At 40.1% G+C, this 6,000-nt stretch overlaps 1 long non-coding RNA gene across 1 annotated transcript in view; it reads right to left on the bottom strand.

Annotated features, from left to right (window-relative positions):
* Positions 1–314: 314 nt before the first annotated feature.
* LOC144791436 (uncharacterized) overlaps positions 315–6,000 on the bottom strand; it is a 269,139-nt gene continuing 263,453 nt past the window's right edge. The window contains exon 3 of the long non-coding RNA XR_013602386.1: positions 315–1,226. This is a non-coding gene — a long non-coding RNA (uncharacterized LOC144791436). The remainder of the gene's footprint in view (positions 1,227–6,000) is intronic.

The following is a 6,000-nucleotide window of genomic DNA, read 5'->3' as shown; positions in this document are numbered from 1 at the left end:
AAGAGTGCCATCTACTGGCCAGAGATAGTTGTAAATGCATTAGTGGTTAAAAGACTAGTGATTCAGGTTCAGTCGTTGTTAAGGAGTCGTGGTTAAGGCCCTTCGTTGTGAATGAGTCGTTGTAAAGGTCGTTTCCCAACTTCACCACCACTGAAATTCCGGACTTAGTCAACTGTGAAATATTTTACCTGTACACCTTTTTACCAATTTATAATACCTTGGTGCCTAATTTCCTCTGGACAATGGATTAGGTTGTTAGTATATTAGGCATAAACAATATTTACCTTTATTTCTTTGAATGATCACAGACTCGGGAGAGTTTTAAAAGCTTTATCGATGCAATAATTTGTGAGTCAAATACCAATACATGTCAATCACCAGTTTCTCAAGAATAAAATAATGATCAAAGCAAAAATCTTTAAAGACTTAGTAAAATCTTTAGACATTGGTACCTGGGAAGGGTGGTAAAAGGAAAAAAACGGTACAAGGACATTCCACACAGATTTATATTTACCTAGAATGGTGCGAGGACCAACCCCTGGCCAAAGGCTGGAAAAGAAAGAGCTCCCAACTAATCAGGAGCCAGCAGTTCAGGACAGGTGCAGGACAGGACAGGTAACCTCTTCTAAGTGTAACACCAGCGTTACACCCCTCTCTGCTACTCTCTTCCCTTCTAGATAGATCGATTCTTCTTCATCAGCAATCTCCGGATTCTGCTTTCAGAGTGCTGGACCAGCCCTCTAAGCTCTGTGGCATCCACGATCTTCTTCCGCAACATTGGGTCAGTGACAGGTCTGTGACAGTCTAGCTAACTGAGCCTATCTTAGTTATACTATTCCTGGTGTAGGTACAACCCCCCAATGTTTCAAAATGTGTGTATTCCTTGCATTCGATTGGTCAGTGGGACAGGGAGAGGTCATCACACCATCCTAATATGAAGTCATCTTCTTTGGATTCATTTTACTAAGTTCCCACCCTTAATTTTATTTTCCCATGCTTTTATTCCTCCCAGCAACATTAACATTATTTCATATACATTGTATAACATTTTATTTGAATCTTCTTCCTCTGTTCGGGTCAAGAGGCAAAGTTCTCCTGCGCATTGCTGGTAAAATAGGATTTGGCAACTCTTCAATGTCATCGCTCGAGGTCTTTCAGTGTACCCAACGCATGCGTAGAAAATATCCAAGATGGAGAATTCAGTCACCCTCAGGCCGAAATGTAAACTAATAAGAAAGTAAAAGAAGAACGTTAGAATGCAAAAATAAATGAATGCACTGTATACCACTTATTCCTACTCTAACCCCATTAATTTATTTTATCTATTGCATTAGCAGTTAAGCAAACATACAAGGTTTTTGTTTAAGCATAGCTATAAGCATTAGCATGTGAGGTTCGAAGCGGCTATCTTAAGTATTACTGCGCAGCTGCAAAGAATTCCCACCAAAAGCAAAGGACGTCATGGTACGTAGATGCAGTTGACGCATGCGCAAAGGAGTTCCCGCGTTTTCGGCAGCCATTGCAAGACACTCGGATTACTTATTAGTAAAGTACATAGACAAGCTTCCTCTACATAAAGAAAATGTCGTGTGGTGCACTTTTTAGTAATCACAAAACATGTTGGTTAATTTATTACTTGTTATCTCGAGACGATTGAGTCCAGGCAAGTTTCTTTAGGTACGAAACCTTGCTCCATCAGATCCCTTCATGACCAATTAAGAGGTAACAACGCTTCTTGGAAGATTAATAGTAGATTGTTTTCAAATTCAAAATTCATAAAAGAAGACACCATTTAAGAATGAGTAACCCTGGGCGTAGTGTGCGGAGTGGGGCTCCGCGGAGCTACGCGAAGTGGGCACAAAACTACGCCCACCCACGCACTCCGCGTAGCCCCACTCCGCGCCGCCCGCCTCCCTCCCGCCCTCCCTAAATACTTAAATAAAAGGATAGAAAGCCTTTAAAAACACTTACCTTGTCCGCCGCGTCCCCCGGGGCTCCCTCTCGCCGTCCCTGGATTCGCGCCGCCATGTAGGATACTAATGCGCATGCGCGGGCGCCCTCGCATGCGCATTCCTCATGAGAAATGCGCATGCGCGGCCGCCCGCGCATGCGCATTAGTATCCTACATGGCGGCGCGAATCCAGAGACGGCGAGAGGGAGCCCCGGGGGACGCGGCGGACAAGGTAAGTGTTTTTAAAGGCTTTCTCTCCTTTTATTTAAGTATTTAGGGAGGGCGGGAGGGAGGCGGGTGGCGGCCGGCTACGCACTGTCTGCGGAGCGCGCGTAGTGCCGCCTGGCTACGTCCGCTACGCAGAATGCGTAGGAGACGGCACTACGTGCACTCCGTGCACGGAGCATAGCTGGCCGCCCACCCTTAGTCTCTACACCTGAGGTGCAGTTTCATTAACACCTTGAATTAATCAGTCTCACAAACCAATTGCTGCTTTCTTTCCCATTTCTCGCGCTCTGAGTTATAGTCTAAGTGGATGAGGAGTGAATTGTCTTCACTTCCAGACATCCCTAAAGTGTTATCAGTCAGGGATACCTTGAGAATGTCACAGCTATCTTCTGCCTGGATGCATGGATCCAGAGTCCCTTGTTAAGTTTAGGCAAAATATTACAATAATTACAGGAAGAAATATCAGAATCTACACGAGAGGATCAGGTGTTGCAGCAACAGGTAGCGTCTCTTTTAGTTAGAATGGATCAAGTAGGTACCCATACAGTAATTATTCCAGGAACTATTCCAGCAGCTTCGTTTTCTTTATTTTCTTCAAGCAGTCATGCTATAATGCAATAAAAAATGTGCAGGATGATATGACAGCAGACACCTGACAATTCATTGTAAGTTTACTGTTCTTTTGATGCTTTGGATTTTGACACTAGGATGAGAGAAAGGACCAATAGTGTCATCTCCACCGAGAAGTGTGATTTGCAGTTATTTAAAGCGCAAGTATAGACTTTACAATCGAAGCAATGGATTAGGTGGCTGAGGAGGAGAATATAGATTATCCACAGTAACAAATGCTGTAGATAGATATAAAGGAAAGGTAGACCTGGAGATATTGAAATCGCAATACATCCAAGAATCATCAAGAACAGATATAAAAACAGATTCTGTGCCCCTGTTAGGGCAGAATCCAACTTGGGAGTCATTAAGAATCTTGTAAATTTTCAGAAATTATGACAGCTGGGTGGCAACTACACGTTCTAGGATTTTAGGTAACGTTAACGGAGTTACAGGGGAGTAGTTAGCAAACAAGTCTGTATTCAAATTGGCATTTTGTAAGTATAGGTTTCACTCTTTCTTGTTTCAAATTGATAGAGACTATATCCCTGCTTCAAGACAGATCGAACATTTAAAAAATATTAAGGGTTGGAATCTCAAAATCAATACTTTTTAAATGATTGGGGTCCACTAGCAAGCCAGATTTACAGTATATGCTTACCTAGCTGAAATCTTATATGGTTAAATTATGAAAGTGTTCGAGGAATGTAGAACATTTCTAAATTAGCATTTTATTGGTATGTGAAAATGATTGGTGTTGAATTGATGAATTTGCAGTGTTGTGTTAGATTGTTGTAAAATTTCTGTACGTGAGGGGTCTGAACACAATGATTGGGGGATTGTTAGGGGAATACAATGATGTAAGTTTATATTTGTTTGCTAATTGTATTGGCTTTACAGCAGTTGTAGTGTTCTACACTGGCAAACTGGGTGGCTTTTTTCTTAGAAGCTGTTAATTTTTCTTTATATTGATGTGTGAGTTTTTGAATATCTTTAGAATCCTATATATGCTTAGCATGTCCTTCCATTTTGTGTACATTTAGTGAAGGGGTGAACCATGGGCATATTTTGAATTTGTCATGAAGTTTGAATTTGAACATCAGTAAAAGATTTGTAGCTTTGGTAGAGGTTCATTTTACATATTCTGTTAAACTAGTTAAATGGCATTTGAATGAAGGATGCTTAAAGAGCAAGCATTGGTTATTGAACTTTGTGCCAGAGTCACAACATGATAACATCTTAAAACAAATATGACATCACACAAATCATTTGAGTTAAAAAGATATTTGAGAATTGTCAGTGTTTAACATGGGAGTGGCCTCAATAGAATGAATAGGATCTGGTGAGACCCATACCGCATCTGGCATGTGACCAGCCATATGAGTGGGAGAACAAATGGGGTTAGACTACAGTCAGTGGTGGGATTTATAACTGTAAAATAACACTTTCTGTATTGAGTACAAGGAGTAAATGTATATAACTCAAGAATGATGCAGTCTACTTTGTTTGAGAGACAGGAAGATACAATGTCAAAAGTTTTCCTTTTAAAGGAAAGTTAGGCGGCAGTAGAGTAGCATAATTGAAATAGAACGTGTAGGCATTATGGTAAATGAGACAGTTCAGATTTCAGATACAGCGACTGTTATGTTATGTGTATGCGTGTACTTTAGGCATGTTTTAAATAGAAACATAAACTCCCCTGCCTCTTTTAGGGCGTGGGCGGTCATATTTTAAGAAAGAATACCTTTGTGGAATGAAAACCAGAATATGGGAGTCTAATTCCTGTTTTAGGCAGTATGTAGTTATGCAAATTACGTCATAATTATTGGTAATTAGTGAATCCATAATGTCAGTATCATGCTTAGGTCAAGAGCAGGAATTGACAGGAGCGGCCTGTGGAGGTAAGAGTGGTGGGGCTGGGTACGGGAAAGGATTTAACAGACGACCATGAGGGACAATTAAATAAATAATTAATTTTCCCTCGACATCCTTTGAAACCCCCCCCTCCCAGCTCCACCACACTAACCTGCACGGGCTGCTCCTGAGCATTGAAATGGCTACATTTCATGCCAGTAAATGGATTTAAAGAATCGAATGTGGTGTGGAAGGCAAAGGTACCGATTTGTACATCTGAGTATCTTGAGTAGATTCCGATATATTATTGTCTGGTACACAGTTTAAAAGAATACTGGAATAGGAGAGGGTTCTCAAATCTTTGGGTTGTATAATAGAAGCTCATGATCTCAATGCCATTACTTATTCTGCCCTTTGGCTTTTTGCGCGCTTTATAAATTTCATAAATAAATAAGTAGACCAAGGAGGGGTTTAAGTGTTCTGAATGACATAACAAAATTGCATAATCACTTGCCCTTAGGCCTGGACAGGCCCAATCAGTCACCCATTGAGTGTGTTTAAATAGTGAGTATGACACATTCCAATTGATATCTGGAGGCCGCGTTCTCTGTCTATTAAAAGCAAACAGTAATTAAAGTGAATGTGTGCAATGCAAAAACAAACTGACAAATGTATATAAAACAATACTAATGAAACTTATATCTAATAAAATGTTAAAAAATATATCTCAGTGCCAGAGGAATGCAGACTCTAAGTGCACTGCCCAAACTTGTTTTCTGTTGTGTAGGGATGAATTACACCTAGTATTCTTTTTCTCATGTGAGTTAAGTCCTGCAGAGCGAAATTATACTACTACAGGAAACAACTTTTATCTATCAGGTTAGCATTTCAGTGTGCATCATTATTTAATGCATGTAAGACACTCCCTTACCGTGTATACAGACCATTGGAACCTGATGCTTTTAAAGACATCTAGAGCATTTTCATCTGCACAGGTACAATGGTCATTGTTTTTGCAGAATATGATTTTGTTTTGACATATAAACCAGGAGACAAGAATGGATTAGCATTTGTCATATCTAGATATAGGAAAGAAGCAAAACATCCAGGTCAAGTTCAATACATCAGCTTGGGTGAAAGTAGTAGTCACAATTAACAGTGGGCACTTTACAACCAAGATTCACAAGATTGTGTCTATTCATATGATGTAAGAGTGGGGAAAGAGAGGGAGATTAAGCATGGTTGATTCAATTATCAGAAGAGGTTGTATAATCCTACTCAACAATTAAGTACAGAAGTTTTTAGGGAAATGCATGATTCTTATAAGGATATTATGGAACAGAAAATACTTCAAAGTT

The sequence above is a fragment of the Lissotriton helveticus genome, chromosome 11 (genome assembly GCF_964261635.1).
Source record: "Lissotriton helveticus chromosome 11, aLisHel1.1, whole genome shotgun sequence".
In the NCBI taxonomy this organism is placed as follows: domain Eukaryota; kingdom Metazoa; phylum Chordata; class Amphibia; order Caudata; family Salamandridae; genus Lissotriton; species Lissotriton helveticus.
This window is presented reverse-complemented; position numbering and strand designations above follow the sequence as displayed.